The sequence below is a fragment of the Pelodiscus sinensis genome, chromosome 7 (genome assembly GCF_049634645.1).
Source record: "Pelodiscus sinensis isolate JC-2024 chromosome 7, ASM4963464v1, whole genome shotgun sequence".
Classification (NCBI taxonomy): Eukaryota; Metazoa; Chordata; order Testudines; family Trionychidae; genus Pelodiscus; species Pelodiscus sinensis.
Genome location: NC_134717.1, coordinates 15556074 through 15583979, shown reverse-complemented (window position 1 = coordinate 15583979; position 27906 = coordinate 15556074). Strand labels below are relative to the sequence as shown.

The 27906-nt window shown below is 46.2% G+C and overlaps 1 long non-coding RNA gene across 3 annotated transcripts; it reads left to right on the top strand.

Annotated features, from left to right (window-relative positions):
- Positions 1–6: 6 nt before the first annotated feature.
- LOC112543803 (uncharacterized) lies at positions 7–27280 on the top strand. 3 transcript variants are annotated; one of them, XR_003087043.2, is made up of 5 exons: positions 7–718; positions 7022–7116; positions 20766–20907; positions 25433–25511; positions 26855–27280. It is a non-coding gene; the product is annotated as an uncharacterized LOC112543803 (long non-coding RNA). The 3 variants fall into 3 exon arrangements; XR_012905133.1 differs by lacking the exon at positions 20766–20907; XR_012905132.1 differs by lacking the exons at positions 20766–20907; positions 25433–25511; positions 26855–27280 and adding an exon at positions 19815–20692.
- The last annotated feature ends 626 nt before the right edge of the window (positions 27281–27906 follow it).

Below are 27906 nucleotides of genomic sequence, written 5' to 3'. Positions count from 1 at the left end.
TGAGACGGCTTCGGGGGGGGGGCGCTGCCAGCCCTCGCGCGGGGGGTGTTGCCCCGCCCAGGGAGGGGCGGGTGCCCGGGGCAGTGTGCAAAGGGGGCTTGTTTCCACTCTCCGTGTCCTGGCTGGGTCCCGCTTCCCTAGTGCCAGCCCCGCAGCGCCCCTCTGCCCCGGGACAGTACAGGACGCCAAACGCTGTAAAAGGGGCGGGGAGCCTTTTGGGGGCGGGGGCCACTGACCCACAGAAAAATCAACCAGGGGCTGCACACAAGTGAGGAGCAAAAAAACCCAAATAACTAAACTCTCCCTGTCCTGGCCCCCAACCGAGAAGGACCCTCTTCACCTTCCCCTCCCACACCAGAGCTGGGTTGGGGGGGGAGGGGGGCAATCTAATAGATTTCGTGAGCTCCAGATCTGTGGAGTTGCAGTGGGAGGCAGAATTGCACTCTCCTGCCTGTACCCAATTTTAATATAGTTGTACTCCTTTACAAATGTTATTTCTGTTTTTCTTATTGCTCTGAACACCTCATCATTTCTCTGTGTTATCGTTCTGCAGGGCATCACTTCATCATTTATCTGTATAATCGTTATACGATGCGTGTCATGGCACTATTTGTTTTTATTTTAATAGTTAATACTGAAAATCAGTGCTGCCCCTGGACCAGAGGATGTGAACGGCCCCTGCGGACTGGTGATGGATGCACAGGTGGCAGATACTGAGGTGAACCCCATCTCTCTGAATTTGCTCCCCTGGACCAGAGGATGTGAAAGGCCCCTCTGGATCAGTGAGACATGCATGGGTAGCAAAGACTGGATTTAAACTGCAGAGCAGATCATGAGCCGGGACCCTGTCCATGGTGAGCCTGGGCTGGAGCAGCCTCTGCCTATGGTGAACCAGGGCTCGCTGCAGGCAGAGGCTGCTTCTCAGCGGTCTCCCCTCACACACACATTCCTCCCCTCCTCCTGCGCTGTTGCCTCTGATAGAGACAACAGTATGGGGGAAGCAGATGTCACCGTGAAGACGGTGCTGGGGGGAACCAACTTTTAAGCCAGCCCCCCCCCCCAGCATCGGCTCCTGCTTCTCCTGACCCTTGCTGCCTCTGATACAGAGGCTGCAAAGGGTCAGGGAATGCGAGTAATTGACTCTCACTTACATCCCTAATCAAACTGGTATACTACAAATAACTATACTGATAATTTGAAGGTTGATGTCAGAGATTTTATTTATAGCCCAATGTGTGGAAGAATGTATTTTTTATTGTTAAAATGGTGTATTCTTCATTGTTCTTCTAATGGATCAGCTTAACAAAAACCAATACAAAAATGTAAAAATAATGAACAATATAATCCAAACGCTAATTAAAAATAAAATTGGGATATAGTATAGCCTCAGTTCATATACTTTTATACACTTCCTTGCCATAGATAGATTAGATCTAAAGCTCCCCTCAACATGCTATTAAAACTTCAGAACCGAGCCAAGGATAGGTCCCTGGGTATAGATGTAATTGGACTTCTGTTTTGGGAGGGCAGGAGCCAGGGGGCTTGAGCTAGCATTGCATGGCAGAATCAAGGGAAACAGCACCTCCACCCCCTAACTCAACTCAGCAAACCACCCAGCCTGTCTTGATTGTGTGTGGTGGGAGTTCAAATCAAAAACCTTGAAAACCGCTCAGGGTACAGGCAGGGGGTAGCTAGAGTGGTACATAGTAAGGGGGGTAGCTCCGGGTGGTAGCTAGGGGTAGTGCACCAGGAGGGTTCATCTATGACCAGTGCTCCCTAAGGGCTCTGCTAGTCACAGAGCTCAGGGATCTTACCAGCTATGTCAGTTGAGGATTAGCCACAACCACAGGCACCAGAGCAGGAGACAAAACGCTGCGGTTGTGTGCTACATATCACCAGCTGAAACAGTAGCTGGCCACACTTCTCATCTCTGACCTGGCCAGGGGCAGAGTCTTCCGGTCCATAAGAGAGTTTGGGGTGGCTGCCCCAGGGCCTAGAGCAGCCAGTGGGGGGCTGGGGCTGGCAGCAGGGATCACACCTATCCCACCCTCATTAGTAGCTGTTGTCACGGCTCCTTCCCCACTCTGGCATGATAAATGCAGCAGTGGGGGCCAGCAAGTGTACCCCAAAGCCTTATCTACCAGGCTTTGGTATAAAACTTCCCCCAAAATCTTAAACACCTAGATCTTGGGAATAAAACTTCCGCTGCCACCTCCCAAATGTTGATAAAGAAATCAGGGGAAAGATCATTTGGGAAATCTCATCCCTAAAATAAAAATCAGGGCACACAATTAACCACTGCCATTAATAAAAAGAAAAGAAAGAACTTTTATTATTACAACAATATTCCTGTTGCAAGCTTAATGAATAGATAGGAAGGTAACAAAATATACTCATGGAGAAACTCCATGGGCCTAGAACTTAGTTATAAAGAAAAGCCAAAACATCTTTAAACAGTGCCAGATCTCAGATCCCATACCCAACCCTTAAAACAATAAAGCCTAACGAAACTACCTAAACTTTACCCTACTTACAGAAAATGAAGAATGGTGTCTTGGAGAGAGAGAGAGACATGCTTGTCCCTCTCTGTAGCTGCAAAGAACACACCCAGAGAGACAAAAGGAGAAAGGAAAAAACCCAAATTCCTTTGTCCCAGTTTGAAAGTCCCTCCTACATTCCTACTGGTCACTCCACCTGGCTAGGTATAGTTAACCCCTTATTCCCCAGGCTGCTGGCTAACCCTCATAATCATAAACCTGTCCAACACATTATCAATAAACTACAGCCTATACTGGAACAGGATACCATACTCCAAGAGGCTCTGGGAGACAGACCCATAGTCTCCTATAGACAACCACCTAACCTCAAGATGATTCTTACCAACAACCACAGGACATACCACACTAATACCAACCCTGGTACCTTTCCTTGCAACAAACCCCGTTGCCAGCTTTGTCCACATATTCATTCTGCTGATACCATTATTGGACCCAACCAAGTGAGTTATAAAATCAAGAACACATATTCCTGCGCATCCAGAAATATAATTTATGCTATCATGTGCCAAAAGTGTCCGTCTGCTATGTACATTGGACAAACGTCTCAGACACTTCGCCGAAGGATTAATGCCCACAAAACAGATATCAGACAAGATCACAAAGAAAAAACTATTTCTTGCCATTTCAACCAGAAAGGACACTGTCTCAACGACTTCACCACCTGCGTTCTTCTACAAAGACCTTTTACATTTGCACTGGAAAGGGAATCCTCTGAACTGTCATTCATGTTAAAATTCTACACTCTCCGGGGGGGGGGGGGGGGGCGGTGTCACATTATCGAATTGGAGGGAGCAGCCAGATCGCTGCTGCACCCCTAGGTGGGGGTGTTGGCCCCAGAAATTGATATAAAAGGGAGCCATGTGGGGTATTGAATGGGAGCTTGTTGTTTTCTGATCCTGTGTACACTGTTTATGTGAGTATATAATGTCTGTGTGTGTAGGTAGGAATCTGTAATCTGTGTGGAAGCTGAATATTTCTTGGAATGTGGTTAAGCGTTGCTATGGACAGGCTGAGTAGCGAAGCCCTGTAGAACAATGGCACTTGATGGGCCAAAGACACACCTAAAGCATGAGGGCGGAGACCTAAGAGCTGCCAGCGGAGAGAGGCTGAGGACCAGGTGACCGGCTGAGACCAGAAGAGGCTAGGAAGGGGGTATAAAGAAGCCATGTGGTCGATGCCATTTTGTTCTCAGCTCAGCACTTCATCCCAGAGGCAGCAATGCAGGGATCGAAGAGCCCGGAAGACCTGTGGACCCATCCTGATCTTAGGATGTGCAATAAGAACTTTTAAACCAGCAGCTGCAACACCTCTGCTAGAGCCTGCATCGAGAACTGGGAGATTCGGTGCATGTAACGTACTGTACTTTAATAACCTTACTCTCATGCTTTTCTTTATTGTAATAATAAACCTTTAGATATATATTCTAAAGGATTGGCCCAGCGTGATTTGTGGGTAAGGTCCAGAGGGTAAATTGACCAGGGATCTGTGGCTGGTTTCTTGGAACCGGACAGAACTTGTTCGGGGTAGGTGGAATTGGGTGCTAGGACCCCCCCACTTGTGTATGAGGCCCGGGGCCATCTGGGGCACGGATATTGCTGGGGCGTCGGAGGGGTTTTGCTCGTGAGGCTTCAGGCAGGTTGCTGAAGCGCTCTGTGGGACTGGTTTGTGGCCTGTGTGGAGAGGTCACCAGTCGGGGGCTGTAAGGAGCCCCGGATTCGAGCAATTCGCCCTGAGCGGACGCCCTCAGCTGTGCCCAGACACGGCCCGGTCCGTCACTGGCGGATTGAACAAAGACCCCAAAAAGGAATGAACAAACACTCAAACTATCTTACCCATTACCAGGATAGCTTCCCCAATTATCACCTCTAATACCATTAGCTCACAGACATCTAACTTTCCCCACCTCTAATAACATTAACTCACAGACACTTCCCTTCCTTCCCTTCCCTCCCTCCCCCCCCCCCCCCCCCCCCCCGCATCTCCCTTCTGTTCTGAAATGTGATTTGTCCTTTTCATATTTGTTCATTTTTTTTAATTGTATCCTTTGGTATATATGGTTGTGACTATTTTCTTCCACTATTTGATCTGAGGAAGTGGGTCTGGCCCACAAAAGCTCATCATCTAATAAACCATCTTGTTAGTCTTTAAAGTGCTACATAGTCCTGCATTTTGCTTCTGCTACACCAGACTAACACGGCTACATTTCTATTACTATTCCTCATAATCAGGACAGCAGTGACCCAGCAGCCTACTGTACTCCACCTTCTCCCAGCCAGGTCACTCTGCTTCCTGCCACCACAGTGAATATAGGGAGGGCCCTAACCCCTGCTGCCATCCCCAGACCTCCCATCACTCTGGAGTGGGGGTAGAGCAGGGATAAGAAGGGGGGGGCAGGGCCAAAGAAGAGGAAGTGGAGGGGGTGTGGAGCTGCCCTCAGGACTGTTCTACTCTGGCACTTTGATGAGGGGGTGTGTGTGTGTGTGTATGAAACATTTTTCTAGGCTTAAACACCGCAGCTCCTGGCTTCCATGCCACAGCACGGTCTGAGGGCTCTTAGTTTCAGACAGGGGATGGGGGTGTGAGGATTCATGACTTCAGCCATGGGGTTGGGGATGCTGGGGATGGGGCTATGGGTTCTAGCTGGTGAAGTTACTTGATTCCCAAAAAAGGGTTGAGGGCTCTCCAGAGGACCAGAGACCCCCAGTTGATGACCACTGGACTAGATGTCCTAATAATTTTTTTCATCTGTACCTTACTTTATTATTTTTTGTTGCAGGAGTCCTATTATTTTAGAGATGCTGTACAAACACATACTAAAACTCAGTCCTTACCCTGAAATGCTTACAGTCTATGCTATAAACAACAAGAAGTCCTATGGCACCATATAGACTAACAGATTTATTGGAGCATAAGCTTTTGTGGGCAAAGACCCACTTCATCAGATGCATGTCACATCTGACAAAGTGGGATTTTGCCCACTAAAACTTATGCTCCCACAAATCTGTTAGGCTACGTCTACACTGGCAGCTTCTTGCACAAGAACTCTTTTGCAGAAGAGTTCTTGTGCAAAAACTCTTCCAGAAGAGAGCGTCTACACTGGCATGTGCTTTTGCGCAAGAGATGTGCTTTTGCACAAGAGCATCCATGCCAGTGTAGACGCTCTCTTGCGCAAGAAAGCTCTGATGGCCATTTTAACCATAGGGCTTTCTTGCACAAGAAATTCATGTTGCCTGTCTACACTGGCCTCTTGTTCAAGAACAGTTGCGTAAAAGGGCTTATTCCTGAGCGGGAGTGTCAGAGTTCTGGTGCAAAAAGCCCTGATTTCATACATTAGAACGTCAGTTTACTTATGCAAGAACACGCGGTCAGTGTAGACAGGCAGCAAGTTTTTGCGCAAGAGCGGCCACTTTTGCGCAAGGTCACGCCAGTGTAGACACAGCCTTAGGGTATAAGGTGCCACAGGACGACTTGTTGTTTAAGCGGATTCAGACTAACACAGCTACCCCTCTGATACTTGTCACCAGTCTATGCTATATAATTAAAGAAATGGGAGACTTTACAATCTTTGCTGAAAACTAAGGTTCAGCAATATAACTTTACTCAATTTATAAGACACATGCTTTATATATTTAAATAAATAACATTTTTAACTGTAAGACATTTACTGAGCCAGTATTTCAGATTCCATAAAACAATATGCTTTAAAAACTTGCTGAAAACGCTTAGAGTACAATGACACAGCAGGGCTAAAGTCGAATTAAGTTATGCAACTTCTGTTATGTCAATTGCGTATCTTAAGTTGAAATAGCTTAACTTGGCATTTGGCACTCTAAATAGCAGGTAGTCAAAGGAAGAACACTCTTACTTTGGCTGCTCTTACTCCTTGTGAAATTAGGGTTACTATGAGTAGGAGTAAGAAGTCTTCCAGCTCGATATTATTTCAAAATTAAGTAGGGTAGATACGCTCTTTAATGCTGATGTGTAGACGTACCCTAGATAGTGTTTCATAGTGAGTGATCATCATGCTGATTTCAATGTACTGAAGACCTAATTGGTATTAAGTGTTTGTAGAACTGGAACATTTGCACACAGCAAGAGAATCCACTACTAAAAAATGTTCCAGTTAAATTAGTGAATGGTGAACAATGCTTGGTCAGAGAACTTCTAAGTAGAAGGAAGCAAATAGAGTACTAAGCCAGAGATGTTGGGAAGGCAGAAACATCATGTAAAAGAGCTGGATTTTGTGTTTCTGACATATTGATTTTGCAATCAAGACATTTCTATGCTTTAAATACTAGTTCTGCAACAGTCACGTTGACAAGTGGAATAGTCACTCAGCAATAGCTTATGCTCAGTAATAGTTTATGCAATTATTTATATACTCAGCAATAGCTTAGGCAACCCTTCTTGTTGTGAGAGGGAAAGTTGAGACATTAGTCTTATCTCCTGCTCAAATTTCATAGGATCTGTGATTTCCACTTGGACACCAAGACAGCCATAGGAAAGCTGAAAGTGTCAACCAGCAGTTCTATACCCTGTTTCAGCACTCTACTAAAAGGTCAGCAATGAAAACAATGAGCCTAAATTCTAGACAATCCTGAAAGAATGTTGGCAGTAGCAAACAGCAGTTTTACCCATCGGAAGAATAGTTCTAAGCAGACCCAGTAGAGGATGTGGTTTCCACCCTGATTCAAAGCAGCCTGGCCTAGCATAAATTATGATATGCTAATTTAGGATTACATGTAGTGGAGCTCTACTCTACTATGCCTCTTCCCCTAGTACTTGTCTTGCCAACACGCTCCCTCTCATATAATCTTTAAGCCAGCTGAGGGATGGCAGGAACTTTGGCTGGCAAAGTTTCCAGGGCTCCTAGTGTGATGCTGTGGCTAAAAGAGCTAATGTAATCCTTGGACGCAAACAGGAGTAGAGAGGTATTTTACCTCTGAATTTGGTATTGGTGTCCAATTCTGGTGGCTCCAATTCAAGAAGGATGTTGATACATTGGAGAAGGCTAAGAGAAGAGCCACAAGAATGATTAAAGGATTAGAAAACATGCTTTATGCTGATCAATATAAGGAGGACAGTCTATTTAACACAAAGGGATGACTTGATAATAGTCTGCAAGTGCCTACCTGGGAACAAATATTAAATTATGGGTTATTTAATCAAGCAGAGAAAGGTATAACACAATCCAATGGAAGGAAGTAGGAGCTAAACAAATTCAGACCGGAAATTAGGTATATATTTTTAACAAAAAGAGTAATTAATCCGTGGAACAACTTACCAATGGTTGAGATGGATTCTTCAATCACTGATCATTTTTAAATCAAGACGGAATGTGCTTTTTAAAAAAAATGGTTTAAGAATTATTTGGGGATACTTCTAATGGTCTATTATATATAGAACGTCAGATGATGACAATAGTCCGTTCTGGCCTTGGAATCTATGACTCTTAAGGCTTCATCTACGCTGCACAAAAACTTCTTGCGCAAAAATGCATCCACACCTCAAAGCACATCGCTTTTGTGCAAGAGAGCATCCACACTATTGGATGCTCTTCCGCATATAAAGCCACCCTGAACCGGTTCTAGCCAGACTAGAGGTCACCAGTTGCTCTTGAGTGCTGTTGCCAGAGCCCTCCAGAGACGTGCACTTAAAGGGGCCCCCCTGGACAGCCACTTCTCTGTTTCTGCTGCCTGCTTGCTAGCCTCTTTGGCAAAGCAAAGCTTCAACAGTGCCTGCTGTGTTTGCCCTTTGCTTTTTTGGGAACGACACAGCTTTTACCTGCTCTGCCCTGTGCTATGGAGTTGGAGCTGCCCTGGATATGCAACAGACCCCAGGGCCATGCTGCACTCCCTGCAGTGAATGCTTCAAGCAGGGGTCCTCTTCCAGCTGGAGGTGGACCCCAAAATATTCCTGATCAGCCTCTGTCTGACTGTGGGTGCTCCACTCTGGCTGCCCCAGCCCACCATACCCAGAAGATTCTGGAGACTGGTGGGACCGGTTGGTCATGGAGCTGTAGGACAACCAGCAGTGGATGCAGAACTTCTGCATGTGGAAGGCCACTTTTCAGAAGCTCTGTGCCTGGCTCACCCCTGCCCTCTAATGATGCGACACCCATCAGCGGCCCGCCATCTCACTCCAGAAGCTGGTCACCATCATGCTGTGGAAGCTGGCCACCCCAGACAGCTACCGTTCGGTGGCACACCAGTTTGGGGTGGGGAGGTCCACCATCATGGCTGGCCTGATGCAGGTAAGGAGATAACGGGATGCAGCCCCTGCATGGGAGGAGAGGGGGTGTTGCATAAGGAGGACCTTCAGGACAGGGGGGCTGGGGACTGTATGCGGTGGACTGTGGGGGGAGCTCTGGCCCTGGCCCTGGGGGCTGGTGCCTTCTCGCCCTCACACTGGCCTGGTCGTGGGGAGGGAGGGGGCGGGCATGGGTTCACAGTGGGTGGCTCCTGACCCCTTTCCCCTTGCTCCTACCCCAACCAATGAATAAACATACCTGCTTGGTTTTCAACAAAACAAGGGAGGCTGTCTGAACTGGGAAGGGGGGATCATGTCTGGGAGGAGTGTTGGGGCAGTTTGTGGGCGCCCTCAGGTGTGGGGACGTTGTTATGGTTGGGAGTGTCTGGGGACCCCAATGGGGAGGGGCAGCTGGAGCAGGGCCATGATCGGCGGTGGGGGGGAAGGGGGTAGGAGGAGGAGCCATAGGAGGGGCTGTAGGCATGACTGGGGGAGGAGGCATGGCCATGGGAAAGGGAGGGAGTTGAGGCATGGCAGGGTGGGCAGACGGGTGAGCCATGGGGGGGGGGGCAGGAGGGTAGAAGGGAGGAGCAGTGGCAGTAGGTGGCTGTTCCCCCATGTCATGCCATGAGGTCACTCCAGGCCTCCTGCCACCACTCAAGATCAGCATTCAGCTAGCGCGACAGGGTGGCATGGATGTCACGCATCACCCCGATGTGCTGGCGCATAAGCTCTTCCCCAGGCCTGGCTCGTCTGCGGCTCCCCTGGACTCTGGCAGGTGGCTGTGGTGCATGGTCTGGTTCCCCTCCCCCAAGGATGTGGAGAAGACATGAGGGAGGGGCAGTCAGTCCTCCCTGCACACATTCCCTGTGGCAGTGCCCTGTGTGAGTGGCGACAGCACCAATCCACAGCCCGGAGGAGGAAGATGCAAAGCCACGTGTGGCCTTCACAGCATGCCCCTGTGCCACAGGGATTCCGAGGTTGCCAGAGGACTGTGGTGCCCACCTTCCTTCCACTCTCCCTCCCCTGCGCACACACACCGTGGCCAGGCAGGCAAGGGAAGTGTGTGGCCAGTGTGGGAGCCCCTGATGAGCAGGAGAGGAGCTGTGTGCAGCCTGCTACTCCCTGGGGGGCGCACACACAGCTGCAGCTCTCTCTGCAGTGTGTGAGTGCCAGCAGCTGCTTCCTCTCACGTGCAGGCAGCCCGTGCGCTGTTGCAGCTCTCCAGGGCGTGTGTGGGGTCGTGCCTGCGCCCTTGCGGCTAGCCTGCTTGCAGCTGGCTGCCCTCCCTTCTGCTGGAGGCAGGACTCGTGTGGCCATGCATGAGGCTGGCAGCAGGCTCCCAGGCATGTTGAAGGGCTGGCAGCTGTGGCCACGTGCTGCACCCTCCCGCTGCATGTGGTTGCACATGAACAGACTACAGCAGCATTTGCTGGCCTTGCAGCCTGCACAACAGTGTGCGCCCTGCCCTCTGTGCGCCCATCTCCTCCCTGACGACCTTGCCAAGCCTCTTCGGAGGCCTGGGAGACGTCCAGGTTGGCAGGGACTGGCTCCAGGGATCGTGTAATGGTCCTGCTGTCCTGGTCCTCCTCCTGTGTCGGGGGCTGGACCTGTCCCTCTGTTTCCTCTGGGTCAGGGACAGGCTCCGGGTGCCGGACTACCAGCTGCTCCAGGCCAGAGTCGACCACGATGGAGGGGGAAGAGGATTCCCCTACCCCCCAAGGATGTGGTGGAGCTCTTTGTAGTAGGGGCAGGTGTGGGGTCCTGCCTCTGAGTGTTCCCTCTGCTCCGTTGCCCTCACATATCCCTAATGGAGCTTCTTCACCTTTGCCCAGATCTGTTCCATGGTCTGGGCAGGGTGACCTCGCTCTGTCAGAGATGTGGCCATGCAGGAGTAGATCTCAGCATTGCGCCTTTTTGTCCTGGGTTGTTGGAGCGACTCCTCCTCGCCCCACAATTCAAGGAGGGTCATGATTTCAGCGCTCCACCATGATGGTGTGCGGTGCTTGCTGCCCCGGTGAGGGGCCCTGGGAGCTCTGTGGCTGTTCCCTGTCAGGGTCAGAGGGGTCTCGGGCACTTACTTGCTCTGCCATTTGTGCCGACAGAGATTCGCGCAGCAAAGGCAGCTGGCTGTGGGCAAGCTTCCTGCCACAATGGCTGTACAAGGTGCCTGCAGCTTTAAGAAGGGCCAGCAGATAGGAAAAAGAGAATTGTGATTCCCTGCTACAGAGCGTCCAAAAGGCCACCTGTGTTTTTTCCTGGAGACCAGTTTTGTTGCAAAAACCCCTGCGAAGCATCCACACTTGCCTTTTTGTGCAAGAGCTGTAGTGCAAAAAGGAGTTATTCCTCGTGGGGAGAGAAATAACTGTAGTGCAAAAAGCCTTCTCTTCTACCGATTTTCTTGCGCAAAAGCACACTTGAGGTGTGACTATTCCACCAGTTTTTGCACAAAAATAGCCGTTTTTGAGCAAAAACCTTGTAGTGTAGATGTAGCAAAGGCTACGTCTATACTGCAGGGTTTTTGTGCAGGAAGTCTTTTGCGGAACAGTTCTTACACAAAAACTTCTTGCGCAAAAGCGTGTCCACACATCATGGACTGCATGGACGCTCTTGTGCAAGGAAGACCACCTGTGCTTTTTCAGATAGGCTCTTTTTGTACAAGAAGCCCCTGCGGAGTGTCCACACATGCCCTTTTGCACAAGATCTGTAGCGCAAAAAGCAGTTATGCCTCATAGAAGGAGGTATACCTACACCTCAAAAAGCCCTCTATTCTGTCAATTGACTAGATTTTCTTGCGCAAAAATGCGCTTGAGGTGTGGACACTCCACGGGGTTTTGCTCAAAAATGGCCATTTTTGCTCAAAAACCTCATAGTGTAGAAGTAGCCTAAGAGTATGTCTACACAGCAGCGTTATTCTGGAAATTAACATATTGCGCATCTACACTACAAGCCTTTATTTTGAAATAATGTTGAGCTGGAGGACTTCATACTCTAACTCATGGTAACCCTCATTTCATGAGGAGTAAGGGAAGTTGGAGGAAGAGTGTTCTTCCTTTGACTTCCTGCTGTGTAGACAGCACCAAAAGCCAAATTAAGCTATTTCAACTTAAGCTACGCAATTGATGTAGCTGAAGCTGCATAGCTTAATTCGACTTTAGCTTTTTGTGTAGACGTACTCCAAGAGTTCCTCTCTGCTGGGAGAATTCTCCACTGGCTATTCATATTATTTGAATGCCAGTTTACAATACATACATGGCAAACAGGGTCTTTAGAAGAACAGAAAATCTGTCCTCTGTGTTTGTGAAATATAATTAAGATAACACTATACAAAGCCATATCTATCAGGAGTGTCCCGCACTTCATTACATATTCGCAGCCAGTCGCCATTTTAACTTGCCGCGTGTAGACACGGTAGTTCGATCGGAAACCCTTCCCTCCTTCCCTTAACTGTTACTCCTCATGCGAGGGTTTCCGATCGAACTACTGCGTCTACATGCGGCAAGTTAAATTGGGCGACCGGCATTTTAAAATGGTGACCGGCCGCGAATATGCTAATGAAGCGCGGGATATTTAAATCCCGTGCTTCATTAGCAGCTTTGGTATGCTTCATTTGCCTCCCTAGTTTGAGCTGGGGTCAAGTGTAGACAGACCCATAGAGATGAGTGAGGAGCAAAGGAATAAATGAAGGGAAAAGTAACAGAAAATCCAGAGCAGAGGGACAGTTTACAGAGAGAAAGATGGGTGAAGTAAGATAGAACTTGAAATTTGTGTGTGTGCACAGGGAGGTGAATGAACCATGGACTTACGCAAGCTAACCCCCTGTCCTGGATCATCCCTTCCACCTGATGTCCCATCCCTTCTCCGCCCTTCCCCCAGGGAAGTCCAGAGAGCCTCCACTGCCCAAATGCCTCCAGTCCATGACCGCTGAGGGGACGGGTAGTGTTCTTGCAGCACTGGAGCACCAGGTGAGTGGCACACAGCGCCCCCCCCCTCAGCCTGAGGGCAGCAGGTGGCATGGCCCCAGCACCGTTCTCGCCTTCCCCCAAGTCCCAGCTGCCATAGCGCCAGCCCCAGCAAGCTTCCTGAGAGAGCAGCCTGCCTTGGCTTGGGCCGACTGGTGGCAAGCAGAAAGGGGTCTTGTGGGTGAGTGTGAGCGGAGTCACGTGGGCCTGTTTAGAGAGGCATAGCTCTCCCCAGGACATTATACACACTGCCCATGTGCATGCAGCATGGGAACAAGCAGCAGACAAAGACAAACACGTACGAAAGATGTGGCAAAATACATACCGAGGTGGCAAAATATTTAATTTACAATTATGGTTATCTTATTTACACTCCTATGTGATGCAGAATCTCGCAGGAGCTGCAAGTCACCAAGCATTTAAAGCAATGACATACAAAAATCAAAGAAACAACTCACCCTTCAAAATATTATAAGATTCATTTGCTTAATTATTAGTACAAGTACTAGCATACCATATACCTAAAGCTCAAATATCTAAGTTGTCCACTAGCCAATGTACCTTCTAGATAAAACATGGAAGAAAATATCAGAAACTATTACAAATATAAACTGTCTGTCCTTTCTTAAAGTACACCAGCATAGACTTAGATATGGAGCCAGAGTCTTCTCTCAATGGATAACTCATTTTAATACACTCCAAATTTATACTGGTGTATTTGAGAAAAGACCTGAGGTCCTAACACAAACACTGGGATAACAGCTCCTTGAACAGTTGAACTGGAAAGTGACTAACACATTGTGCATGATTCATTTTTTAAAAAGTAACACATAAATATAATTTATTAAGTTCAACTATAGCAAATTGAGTGGGAAGGCCAAAGCAACTGTAAAATCTTCTACAAAATCATTTCAAATTTTGCATGTGGGTGGGAGGAATTGCTACTGACATTTTTTCAAAAAGCTAATTTATATGTCATGCATATTGCATGGTGGTAAAAGTGGTCACGATCATCCACGCTTTACAAGCTATTGAAACAGAGTACGGTAATCTATTCTGCCTGTCCTACAATTTAACAATCATAATTACATACATTTTAAATTAAATGTTATAAAGTAAGGTTTGATCAAAATAGCCTCCTGGATTAATGTTATTGTGCACCTTGTATTATTTCCTATTCTATGTACAAAATAAAACCACTTTGTAGATAGAAGAAAGGAAAGAAAAAGAAATAACAATATAACAGTTTAGGAAAGTTTCAGTATAAAACTGTCATTTTGTTCACCTGATCCTTTATTCCCTACTCAGATAACTTCTGTACTTGTTGTTATTCATATGTAGTACAGTAGCATCAGGAGGTGCTAAATAAGATAGAGCCCAATTATAAAAAGTGCTATGCACACACATAGGAAGAGATAGCCCCTGATCTGAAATGTTCACAATCTAAATGATACAGATAAATGCAAAAAATGACATTCTCCATTACATCTGCAGTAGTTGCAATCTGAGTAGTTAAAATTAGGGATATAAAATCCTGTTTAATCAGTTAACTGGTTAAATGTTATTTTTAGCTAGTTAACCACTTAAACAGGAGAGTACAGCAGGCTATCTATGCTGATGCTTACCGGTTAACCATTCACATCCCTACTTCAAATCAGTGGCTGAATGATTGTGTCCCCCAGTGTCTTCTTTCTTCAAGACAAAATAATCCAAAATGACTGATAATCAAGAGATGTGCTGTTGTGCAAGAGCATCCATGGCAGTGTAGACGCTCTCTTTCTCAAGAAAGCTCTCATGGCCGTTTTAACCATAGGGGCTTCTTGTGCAAGAAATTCATGTTGCCTGTCTACACTGCCCTCTTCTGGAAGAGCTGTCGTGCAAGAGGGCTTATTCCTTGTGGGAAGAAGCCCTGTTTTACAATGCTATACTGTAAATTTACTTCTGGAAGAAAACTCATGCAGTGTAGACAGCCGGCATGTTTTTGCAGAAGAATGGCTGTTCTTCCACAAGAAGCTGCCAGTGTAGATGTAGCCTAGAGTATGGGCTCTAGGCTGGAGTATCGGGTTGCGGGGGGGAGGCCAGTACTTATCTCTCTGGCAGTGGCTTCTCTGGTGTTTCTCCCACAGGCATTGGTCGCACAGCTCCCATTGACTGCAGTTACTGGCCAATGGGATCTGCATAGTCAGTACTCCAGGTGGAAGCAGAACATAAAGCTCTTCTGCCCAAGGTCACAGGGACAGTGTTGGGTGCTTCTGGGAACAGCACAGAGTGAAAGCAGGTAAGGGAGCTTGCTTTCACACTGGACTGTTAGCACCCAAAATCTGCTAGTTTGGCTGATGTAGTTTCTGGAAGATATGGTGTGATTCCAGGAGATTCCCAGTGAAAGCAGGAGGGTTGGTCACCCTAGCAACCAGGTCTGAGCATCAAGTTAGCTTAACCCAGTTGTGGGATGTTCCAATACAAAGTTATTCCTGTGTCCTCACTGTTTCTGCACTTGTCCATGTATGTATGGGGTCCTATCCCATGGATCTTTCTGCTGATACACTATAGGATTCTTTCCCTGTGAATACTGGGAGAACTTTTCAGTCCTTTGCGGGAAATTACTGGAAAGGCATTTATGATCCTCACTGCAAAATGGACAAGTTCCAGCCTGCCCCATTCTAGCCCCAGCCTGGTAAAGTAGCCCAGACTTACAGCTCCTCCAACCCTGTGTAATGGTAGGGGATTTGAATTAAATCCTGGATAAGAACCTAGGTAAACTGTGCAATAAAGTCATATCCTGTGTAGGGATTTAAAATCCCATGTAATTAATTACATGGGTAAACACAGTGCTGTGCAGCATTTAACAGATTAAAGAGGGTGTAGGTGGCGGGCTGTTCCAGAGGGGCTTGAGCATCTCCCCCACCCACTGGAGTTAGGCTACAATGGCCTCTGCTGCAAAGAGGGGCTGCTCCAGCCAGCTGCTCTCAGACCCTGCAGGGGCTGCCACTGTTGTGACTCCCAGCTCTCTACGGGGGCTGCCTTTAAGCATCACCCTTAACCAGTTAACCGAATACCCATTAACATCCTTAATCCTGTGAGTGAAACTTACTCCTGTACATAGACCTAATACTTGTCATTTGTCATCTGATTAATTTAATTCATTTAGAGATCTAGTCCTCAAAGAAGAGAAGAGAGAAAAGATAGGGGAAGGCATAGACTGATGGCAGCACTAATCGATAAGATTAAGTTTGATCAACTAACTTCTTCCCTGGCTGGAAGCAGGAAGGACCAAAGGAGGTGCAGTTAGCATGTTCAGCAATGGAAGTGATATTCACCACCACACAGCAAAGCACTTAGGCTGTGTCTGGATTGCACCCCTTTTCCGTAAAAGGAATGCAAATTAGACACAGCGCAATTGCAAATGAAGCAGGGATTTAAATATCCCCCGCTTCATTTGCATAAACATGGCTGCCGCTTTTTTCCGGCTCGGGGCTTTGCCGGCAAAAAGCGCCAGTCTAGACGGGGATCTTTTGGAAAATAAAGCCTTTTCCCGAAAGATCCCTTATTCCTGATTTTAAGAGGAATAAGGGATCTTTCGGAAAAGGCTTTATTTTCCGAAAGATCCCCGTCTAGACTGGCGCTTTTTGCCGGCAAAGCCCCAGCAAAGCTCCGAGACAGAAAAAAGCGGCAGCCATGTTTATGCAAATGAAGCAGGGAAGATTTAAATCCCCGCTTCATTTGCAATTGCGCTGTGTCTAATTTGCATCCCTTTTACGGAAAAGGGGTGCAATCTAGTCACAGCCTTAAAGTATGTGAGTAATTCCATACATCCATTCAGGAAAGCACTTAAACATGTGCTTAATACCCACTGATTTATCAGCCCTAATAAAAACCAAAAACTTCAAGTGGTGTGGTATGCTTTCAGATTTCCCAGGTTCTGATTTGTGTTACGTTTGGTATAAGTTATTTGCTTTCCTTTACACTGCAAAGTTGGAAAGAATCATTATTGCTCAGAAATGTGTGTTTTTAAAAAACTAATGCTCATTAGCATGAAATGCCTCAAAGAAAAATGTTGCATACAAGAAGCAGGAAAGGCAAACAGTTTTTGCTGTGTAGCTTTCTCTGAGGTATGAAGCTAGGAGATTAGTAAACATAATTAGCTCTCTTGATACTCAATCTTCGGAGCGATAAAAACTGAAACTAGGATTGAGAGTTTTTTACGCTGTGCTGTCTGCTATGAAACACAGTTTACAAACATTAGCCAATAGCATTTATTACAAAAAGACAAGAGAACACAGGGCTAGTTGGTTGGTTGTTTTTGTTACTTATCTGAGTCTCATTATACCCTTGATTTACAATGTGTAAGAAAAACAAGTATTCTAATTGGGAATAGATTTTCTAAAACTGAAAATATAATGAAACTGCTGCCATCCAATTATTTTCAGTATGTAAAGAAGGATGATAATAGAAGTTTAAACACCAACCAAAAGCTTCAGCCTGCAAAACTTAAAAAAAAGAAATCAGACATTCACAGTGCTTTAAATTCAGAATTTACCAAGCTATATAAAAAAAACACAATCTGTGGGGATATGTATAAAATGGGACTACATGCAGTCTAGTAGCCAAATTGCAAATCCCTTGCCTGCACTGGTGCAAATTTAAGTTACTCACTTGAGTAGTTTAATTGTAGCTAATGGTACTACTCACATGAGTAGCTCTTTGTTTTAGGAAAATCTGGCCTTAGATCTGAGTTCAGTTCTGATCCTGTTACTCATTCTGTATACCTTACTTTGTAGGTAGCTATATATATATATATATATATTTATATATATTTATTTATATATACAGGCAGTCCTCAAGTTGTGCGGATCCGACTTATGTCGGATCCACAGTTACGAACGGGGTTTGCTCCGCATCTCCCTGGTCTGCTGGAGACCAGCAGACCAGGGAGATGGGGAGCAAAGCCCCTGAGGATGCCGGCAGCAGGACAGCTGCGGTGCGTCTGGGCTGTCCCGCTGCCCGCGTGCTCCACGGCTTTGCTCCCCGTCTCCCTGGTCTGCTGGTCCGCGGCTTTGCTCCCCGTCTCCCTGGTCTGCTGGTCTGCTGGACTGTCCTGCTGCTAGCGTCCTCAGAGGCTTTGCTCCGCGTCTCCCTGGTCTGCTGGGCGGGGAGGGGCGCAGCTAGTAGCCCCCCCCAGCAGACCAGGCTTTTCTCCAGACGCCTGTGGTGAAGCAGCTGGGGCGCGGCCGGTTGGTCCCCCAGCGCCGCTCTGGGCGCTACTGGACCAACCCGGCCGCACCCCAGCTGCTCTGCCCTAGGCATCCTGATTCAGCCGCTGCTGGTCAGTTTCAGCTGGGGTGCGCCGGTTGGTCCCCCAGCGCCGCTCTGGGCGCTAGTGGACCAACCCGGCAGCACCCCAGCTGCTCTGCCCCAGGCATCCCCAAGTCAGCCACTGCTGAAACTGACCAGCACTGACTACAGGAAGCCCGAGGCAGAGTTGCTCTGCCCCAGGCTTCCTGGAATCAGCCACTGATCAGTTTCAGCAGCAGCTGACTTGGGGACGCCTGAGGTTCTTAAGTTGAATCTGTATGTAAGAACTTGCGTCCAGATTCAGCCTGTTGAAACTGATCAGCGGCTGATTCCAGGAAGCCCGGGGCAGAGCAACTCTGCCTCGGGCTTCCTGTAGCCAGCTGCTGGTCAGTTTCAGCAGCGGCTGAATCTGGACGCCAGTTCCGACTTACATACAGATTCAACTTAAGAACAAACCTACCGTCTCTATCTTGTATGTAACTCGGGGACTGCCTGTATATATATGAATAAGAGGGCCTGTCTTTATATCCTTATTCATGATGAAGAGCATCTTATGTCTTGATCCCATTGCTTTCATTGAGATTAGTTGCAAGTACAGTACTACTCAAAGTGAATCAGAATTTGACTCCTCAATTACTGGTAACTGACCCCTAGAATAGGTGCATGTGTTTGGCAATAGCTGAAATAGCCTCATAAGAAAGGCCCATAAATGTGAGAAACAAAGGAACAAATACTTCTGTGTTGATTCACAGATCCAGCAATGACTTCTTATATAGAAAAATGTAGGAAATTAGTGAAGAACATTCTAAAATTAATTAAACTGGTCACTGATTTATTTGGTCTCAATAGAACAATGGCAAATTATGTATGGAGACACCACCTTTATGACAATCTGTGATAATAAAACATGCAAGGGAGGTTTTCTTATGGTACATGACTGATCCTGAAGTTTAAAAACATCTAACTTTGTATTAGACACCTTTTTATCCTCTTGGACTTCTTTTCATTTTTCGATTTATTGGATTCATTTTGGTACAAGAAGGGATCCATACCCTTTCTGTTGTGTATTGATTATTTTCTTGTCAATAGTTGGTGTACACGAGATAAACTGAGTTTCATTCCTGTTTTGACAAAACATGGATAACTTTTAATTCAATCAGGGGTTAACTATGGTTTCTTTCAGTGGATGTTGAACTTGATTGACCTTTTTCTCACCAGTAATACAACTGTTGTCAACATTAATTGAAGGATATGGATAACAAGAAGCCACATTTGACACCCATTGTCAAACATAGTTAGATTTTTTTTAGTGTAGACACAACCTTTACATGTATCTTTCTTTTCTCATCACCATAAAAATAAAAAAGTAACTTCTATGACCTTATTAAGATTGGGAGCAAAACTATTCTAGCTTCACCCATATTTAAATACAATTATTGCTAGCAGGGTATTAGCACAGCTTCCCTGAACAAATGGACCAGAAATTTGTTGTAAGAGCTGTCCTAGCACAATATAATATAGGCTACCTTCTTCTAAGTACTCTGCAGCATGATTTTATGAAATATTCTTACACAATTAATCTCCAAAATAACTTTGGTAACAATCAAAGGAATTACCTAGAATCTATCCTTTGGGGACATTTTCTGAAAATTGACCGTAAAAATGCCATCAGGACTTAATATTATATGATTCTAGTTCTTTAATGAGTCCATTTGCTGTCTTGACAAACCAAATGCTTTTTTTTTCCTTCCAGATTTGGAAGCTCTTCCTGGAATCTTGAAAGTCAAGATGTGGTCTTGTTTGTTCATGTATCATAACTAATAATGAAGATTCGGCAATTCTGTTGATACACAGGGTAGAACGGTAGCTCGGTCTTTCATGCTGTTTGGGCTCTGCAAGACTAACAAAGCAAGTAGTAGTCCACATTTATTTGTGCCAGTGAAATAAGCAGACATAATTAAGAATATATATAAGGAGCCGTTCTGCTGCATATGAAGATGTTGATTGTCTGATCATAGCCAAACTGTAAACTTTATTCCCAGTGTTGACAGAATGGGGTCAGATAGAAGCAAAAGGCATGCACCCTTCTGCTGTGTTAGGAACATGGCAGCAGCAACTCTGTTTATTCATTGTTAACACATGAACAACAAGCAGTGTATTTGCTATGAACAATCCCAGGGTGGCAGCATAAAGGTAAAAGCACTACATTTAATGAATTTGAATAAAAATGTAGGGCTTAAGTGGGAATTAAATGGAATTTGTGCTGGCCTTCTGCACAGGTGTCACTGCTACTCTTTGTAAGAGCATGGCAGAGAGGATTCTAGCTATCTTTGTGTTCATTATTTGTTGTGCTATTGCTCTAAACATGAACATTTTGAATAAGACCATGTTGAATGAGGTCCTGAGGTTCTCCCACTGTTTTACCGCCCACAACTCCTTTAAACCATATGCCTCCTCTGTGAGACTGTTCACAGATCAATGAGCAGCATTTAAGCATTTTGTATATACATTCTTCATGGAAAAAAATCAGCAAATGTCACATAAATATCAGCCATGAATGTTAAAGTTGACTCAATGCAAATCTGATATATGTAGTTTTCAAATTCATACCATAACAGTTGAGATACTCCTTACTTTCTCACAATAAAACAAGTTTGGGGAGGAACCGTAGCCTGAGGTTATATTGTATTATTATTTTTTTCAGTTATCAACCAAGGCCAGTTTCAGGAAAGGGGCATGCTTGGACAAGAATTCAGGGTCTCTCTTCGTTGTTGCGGAGCCGATAGAGAAACTTGTTCACAACTAGTTTCCTAGCACTGGAAAGAGAAAGACTAACTTTAAAAAAGGTATTAATTATGGGACAATACTGAGTCTTGTGGTGTTGTGCCAAAATTGGGGAAGACTCGAGATTTTGTCATTTACAATCTTTTCCAGCTTTCACGTTTAGCGTAATTGAGGGAGGTTTTGCAAGGGGCTATATTCACCATTGCGTCTCATTCTATATGCTGTAATGATGCATCTTTAGTTGTGTGATGCAGGACTCAACATGGCATATTATTTTACCATTGCTCCACTGAACATATCAGGGATTGCAGACCAATGAAGCTTAGTCTACACTGCAAGATTTTTGCACAAAACCCCATGGAGCGTCCACACCTCAAATGCACTTTTGTGCAAGTAAATAAACAGTAAAATGGCAGAACAGAGCGCTTTTTCCAGTGTAGGGGTAAACCTACTTTAATGAGGCATAACTCCTTCTTGTGCTACAGCTATTGTGCAAAAAGGCAAGTGTGGACGCTCCAGAGGGATTTCTTGAGAAAGAAACCCCTATTGGAAAAAGCACAGCTTTCTTGTGCAAGAGCTTTCTTGTACAAGAGTGTCCATGCAGTGTGGACGCTCTCTTGCTCAAAAGCACATTGCTTTTGCGATGTTCTTTGAGGTGTGGATGTGCTCTTGTGCAAGAAGTTTTTGCACAAAAACTCTTGCACAAAATGCTTCTTGCGCAACAAGCATGTAGCCTGAGATAAGAGGGGAGTATTAGGTCTGTGCTGCTGAGGAGTTGATCAGGAATGACAGAACTTCTGTCTTTTTCCTTACAAATCCAAGCAGCTGACACAGAAGGAACTCCATGTTCAGAACAAATTGCTTCACATAGACTCCATAAGGATACCATGGGACAGCCAGCAAAATTGTAGAGATAGGGAGAAGAACTGCCAGCCATTTGGGGATATTCCAATTGACCAGGTTTCTCAGTTAACCAGCAACGTTGCTAGAGGGACAAAGATACATATTCCTTCTGTCTCAACAAACACATCTGTGAATCCTGACCACAGTTACATTAAACCTTTGCTATTTAAATAGTCTGTGAAATTTACTGGAGAGATTTCACAAGGAATAAAGTGAAAAGAAAATTCTCTTCACATGTAGCTTTTCCCAGGTTAAAAGACTGGGGCTGTGTTTAGACTGGCCAGTTTTTCTGGAAAATTGGCCGCTTTTCCAGAAAAACTTGCCAGCTGTCGACACTGGCCGCTTAAATTTCCGCAAAAGCACTGACGATCTCATGTAAGATTGTCAGTGTTTTTGCGGAAATACTATGCTGCTCCCATTCGGGCAAAAGTCCTTTTGCGCAAAACTTTTGCACAAAAGGGCCAGTGTAGACAGCTCAGCTTTGTTTTCCGCAAAAAAGCCCCGATCGCGAAAATGGCGATTGGGGCTTTTTTGTGGAAAAGCGCGTCTAGATTGGCACGGATGCTTTTCCGCAAAAAGTGCTTTTGCGGAAAAGCTTCCATGCCAATCTAGACGCCCTTTTCTGAAAATGCTTTTAACGGAAAACTTTTCCGTTAAAAGCATTTGCGGAAAATCATGCCAGTCTAGACGTAGCCTAAGTGTATCATGAACTTTTGTCATCTTGTCCTTCGCCACTTCCCTATTTGAGGTAAATGACTTTTATAGCTTTCTTTCAAAACTCAGTTTGACATCTAGCTGTCTTGCATGTAGCTTAGGGTATGTCTACACAGCAAGGCTAAAGTTGAATTGAGCTATGCAACTTCAGCTACATCAATTGCGGTGCTGAAGTAGAAATAGCTTAATTCGGTTTTTGGCACTCTCTGCGCTGCAGGGAGTCAAAGGAGGAACACTCTTCCTTCAACTTCCCTTACTCCTCATGGAATGAGGGATACCATGAATTGGAGTAAGAAGTCTTCCAGCTAGACATTATTTTGAAATAAAGGTTTGTAGTGTAGATGTGCAGTATGTTATTTTGGAATAATGTCAGTGTAGACTGCTGCTGTGTAGACATATGTAGGAAATGCAACATAAACCTTGCATTTTGCTTCTTAGCCTTTTACCATTTTAGGACATAGTCTCATTCAAAATTCAAGGCTGCAAATAACTGATCATCTGTTTATGGTATATAATTTTAGATACAATAGCAATGATAATGTCCAATGTAGAAGATTCTCCTCTACAAGCATTTTTGACAAGGTCTTGGACCCTCTCTCACCTTCCTTTAGTTACTAATGTTCCTATATTGGCTGGCTTGAAACTCCAGGGCTGTGTCTAGACTGCACCCCTTTTGCGGAAAAGGGATGCAGATTAGACACAGCGCAATTGCAAATCTTCCCCGCTTCATTTGCATGAACATGGCTGCCGCTTTTTTCCAGCTCGAGGCTTTGCTGGCAAAAAGCGGCAGTCTAGACGGGGATCTTTTGGAAAATAAAGCCTTTTCCAAAAGATCCCTTATTCCTCTTAAAATCAGGAATAAGGGATCTTTCGGAAAAGGCTTTATTTTCCGAAAGATCCCCATCTAAACGGGCGCCTTTTGCCGGCAAAGCCCCGAACTGGAAAAAAGCGGCAGCCGTGTTCCTGCAAATGAAGCGGGGAAAATTTAAATCCCCGCTTCATTTGCAATTGTGCTGTGTCTAATCTGCATCCCTTTTCCGCAAAAGGGGTGCAGTCTAGACACAGCCTAGGTGCTTTTTTTCTGCTTCTGTTGCTGCTTTTTTTCTGCTTCTTTATGAGATTGCCTAATTATCAATAAGATCTGTTAATAAAGTGTTTTACTCATAAACTTGACAGACCAGAATAAGAAAGAGAAAATAATTGTGGCATCAGGACAAAGTTAGGACTGAGTCTTCATTGTAAATCTAGGGGAAATTATCTTTTGAGTGATATGTGGTATGACTTACAGTTCATAGTCTGCAGCGGTTCCCAACCTTTTCCAGATGGGGACCCATTTGACAATTCAGGAAGACTTGGTGACCCAAGGCAATTCAAAAATGGGGGGAAGAGAGGGGGCAAAGCCACCTGGGGAGACACTTGGCAACCCTTTTGAAATGTAATGGTGACCCATAGGTTTGGAAACCCTGGCTCTAGAAGCAGTTATGTTCCTATATTCGGAATGTCCAGATTATATGTAATTATACACACACACAAAATTATGTTAAAATAACATTATTAAGGCTGCAAAGTCAAGCACTCAAAAGGTGGGAAATGCCAGAGTTAAGATTGCCTGTGGAAGCTTAATTTGCCCAGCCCATACATACACATGTGCATTACAATACAGGCTTCAGTTACTTGGTCACAAACTGTTTTTTCCACAGACATCTGCCTCATTCAGTGTGCAGAGTGGACAGTGCTCAATTAATGAGCAGCAAGTCAATATTTCGTTTTCTCCTCATTGGGTAATGTGTGGCCCAGTGTCTTATTTACTGTCCAAATCCTGCTCTGAAACAGAAATATTAATTTCTTCTATGGGCTTTTCTGTGATGCTTAGTACTATAGTATCAGAGTTTTTCACAAATATTAATGCATTCATTTTCACAATACCCTTGCAAGATTAGGGGATTTTGGCACTGAATTCAAATCATGCTACAGTACTCTACAACCAGACGAGTCTTAAAAGTTGCTGAAAAGATGGGCACATGCTTATATTCTTTGCTGCACGGGGGCCAGAGTGCTCAATACTTTGAAGAACTGAGTAAATAAAAAATGAGAACTCAACTCACAGCTGAAGGGCCTAATTCTGCAGCCTTTTCCCTAGCAAAACTCTCACTGACTTTAACGGACATTTTGCCTGAGCAAGAGCTACAGGACTCCAACCCTTAGTTTGCACTGTATTCCAAAAAGAGGAACCCATAAGATACCACAAGATATTGAGGAAAATACTGCAAATTACATTTATTCTATTTGTGAACACAGAGACATATCAGTATAAAAATAAAATCTGTGCTTTTGGCTTTTTGCATGTATTGTATTGTAACATAGTACAGTAAACTTACGATAATCTGGCACCTTTAGGACCCAGGGGGTGCTGGATTATCAGATATGGAGTACCGGAGAGGGGCCTATGAGGGGTCTGGGTGGGTGGTGGGGGGGGAGGGTCGGCGGGGAACTGCGCAGCATGGGAGAGAGCAGCACTGAGGGACCAACCCGGCAGCACCCCAGCTGCTCTGCCCCCAGCTTCCCCAAGTCAGCTGCTGCTGAAACTCACCAGCGGCTGACTTGGGGAAGCTGGAGGCAGAGCAGCTGGGGTGCTCTGCCCCAGGGCTTCCCCAAGTCCACCGCTGCTGAAACTGACCGTCGGCAGACTTGGGGGAGCCGGGGGCAGAGCAGCTCCAATTGTCCAGCTGGCCAGAACACTTCCGGGTTCCAGTTGGTGCTGTACTGTCAGGAATGCCGGACCACTGGATGCCGGACAATTGGAGTTTTACTGTACAACAGAAAATTCAGTATCATTGCTCTTCTGCAATGTCATTTTTAATATAAATTCAGACCAGAGAAACAACATATGCACTGATAGCAAAGGACTGCACTGAAGTTATTTGTTATATTTGTATCACATTCCACATAAGCTACTCTGTTTCCCCCCAGTCTTTGTTCTGTCAATCCAGAGAGAATGCTTGGCCCAAAACAAGGAAACTACTGGATGTTTTCCACAGACTACATTAAAGTAAGTGCTCGCGGGTTTGATTTAACATTTGCTAGTAAATGGCACTACTACTGACAAGAAATAATCAATATACTCTTATAGTAGCTCTTTGATTATTTCTCCTCCTTTTCTTCTGTAGTTCTAAAGTGTCTTGTGTAGACTAATTAGAGGCATTATATTACACTATTGGATGCTATACAGCTATTAGTCAGTTATGCTTTCACTGTTTTTTCCTGGATAAAAGTCCCTACAGCTAAATGTGACCAGGTTAGGATATGTCTACAGTACGTGCTTATTTTGAAATAAGCTATTTTGGTATAATAACTCCCAAAATAGTATTTCAAAATAGTGCATCCACACTACAAATCCCCATCGAAATAGCATAGAGCTATATCGAAATAGTGCGTCCATACAGATTAGAGCCCAAATCACATTTAAGGGCCCCCAGAAGCCCTCCAGGTAGGGCATCAGGACAGCAGTCACTTCCTATAGCTGCTGTCTGTGGCTATCTGAGGCCCGTGCTTAAAGGGACTCCTGTACAGTTGTGTCTCAGGCTCTTCACCTTTGCCTACCTCCTCGAGGGACAGCAAATGCATCTCAATGAATGCTCTGGTTGCCCTTGCGGACACCACAGCACCCCCACCATGGAGTTGGACCTGCTGCAAAGTATTCGCTGGCTCTTAGACCTCATGCTGTACTTCCTGATGCAGTTACTGCACGCTAGCCACATGGCACTGCAGGACCAGGACCTGCAGCTCACTCTGGGGAACCTCCTCACCTCTCTCCACATGCTGCTCACACAGCACAACCCCTCCCTCTCTCCCCTGCACCGTGCACGACCACTTCTGGTGCTGGGACTCTGGTTCCAACTGGTGGAACTGGATCATCATGGAGTGGTGGGATGACTAGCAGCGGCTCCAGAACTTTCGCATACAGAAGGAGACCTTCCTGGAGCTGTGCGAGTGGCTCACCCCACCCTCCGGTGACAGAGCCCCCAAATACAATGCACCATCCCCCTCCAGAAGTGGGTTGTCATCACACTTTGAAAGCTCGCCACGCCAGACAACTTCTGCTCCATTGGGAACCAGTTTGGCATGGGGACATTGACCGTCGGGGCCATGTTCATGCAGCTATGACTGCCGTACTATTCTCCTAGGAGGATGGTGAAGCACTGGAATGGGTTCCCTAGGGAAGGCTGTGTGTGCAGAATCTCCCTCCCTAGAGGTTTTGCAATCACGCCTTCACAAAGCCCTGCCAGGGATGGGGTAAGTTGGGGTTGGGCATGGTGTTGGGAGGAGGTTTGGCTCAGGGACCTCCCAAGGGCTCTGGTAGCTCTGTGATTCTATGTTTGTCTCCTTCTCCAGGTGGTAAAGGCTATTAACACCATCCTGCTGTGCAGGGTTGTCATGCAGGGCAATGTGGAGCCCATCGTCATCGGCTTTGCTGTCATGGGCTTCCCCCACTGGAGGGAGGCCATTGATGGCACCCACATCCCCATCTGGACCCCCCAACCACCAGGCCTCCTATTATATCAACCAGAAGGGGTACTTTTCAATGGTCCTGCAGGTTCTCATTGACCACTGAGGCCGGTTCACCAACATCAGTGTCAGTTGGTGGGGGAAGCACACAACGCCTGCATCTTTAGGAACTCCAGCCTGTTCCAGAAGATGCATGCCGGCACTTCTTTCTCTTACTGCACCATCAGGGTCAGGGATGTGGACGTGCCCACGTTCATCGTGGGGGACACAGCCTTCCCACCTTCCCCCTGCCAGCAGACCAAATAAACCAGAATTTTTGGATGAACCAATAAACATTTTTTTTATGTGGGGTAAATATAACTGGGGAGGGACTGGGGAAAGAACCTGGGAGAGGGAAGGAGGAACATTGAAGGGGGAGGGGGAGAGGCTCAGGGCCGGGACTAGCTCCTGCACTGGGTGGTCCAACTGCCTCCTGTGTGGGGCCCTCAGCGGCCACGGTGCAGGACTAGGGGGAGAAGCTGGAGGGGCAGGAGCACGAGCAGAGGGGGACTTGGGAAGGAGCAGGTGCGGGGAGGGAGGACGGCTGCTGGACCACTCAATCAAAGCAACCAGGCAGTTGACGGCAGCAGTGTATCCCATGCACATGCTCCGAGTCTTCTGGGAAAGCTCCTGCCATATGGTGTGGCATAGCTCCCTGTTAGTATGGCACTCCTCCAGGTTGGTGTCCAACCTCTGGTCCAGCTGCTCGAGAGACTGCTGCAGGGAACACAATCAGACGATGTGTTCCTGCCTCAGGTCCTCGCGGGGTCATCTGCAGCGGCAGCTCTCGCTTGATCAGGAGGATGGCACAAGGGGTGGTGGACATGCCTCACTAGCAGCTGGTCCAGCTGTGAATGACAGAGAGAAGGGCAGTCATCCCAGGAGAGACTGTGTATGAA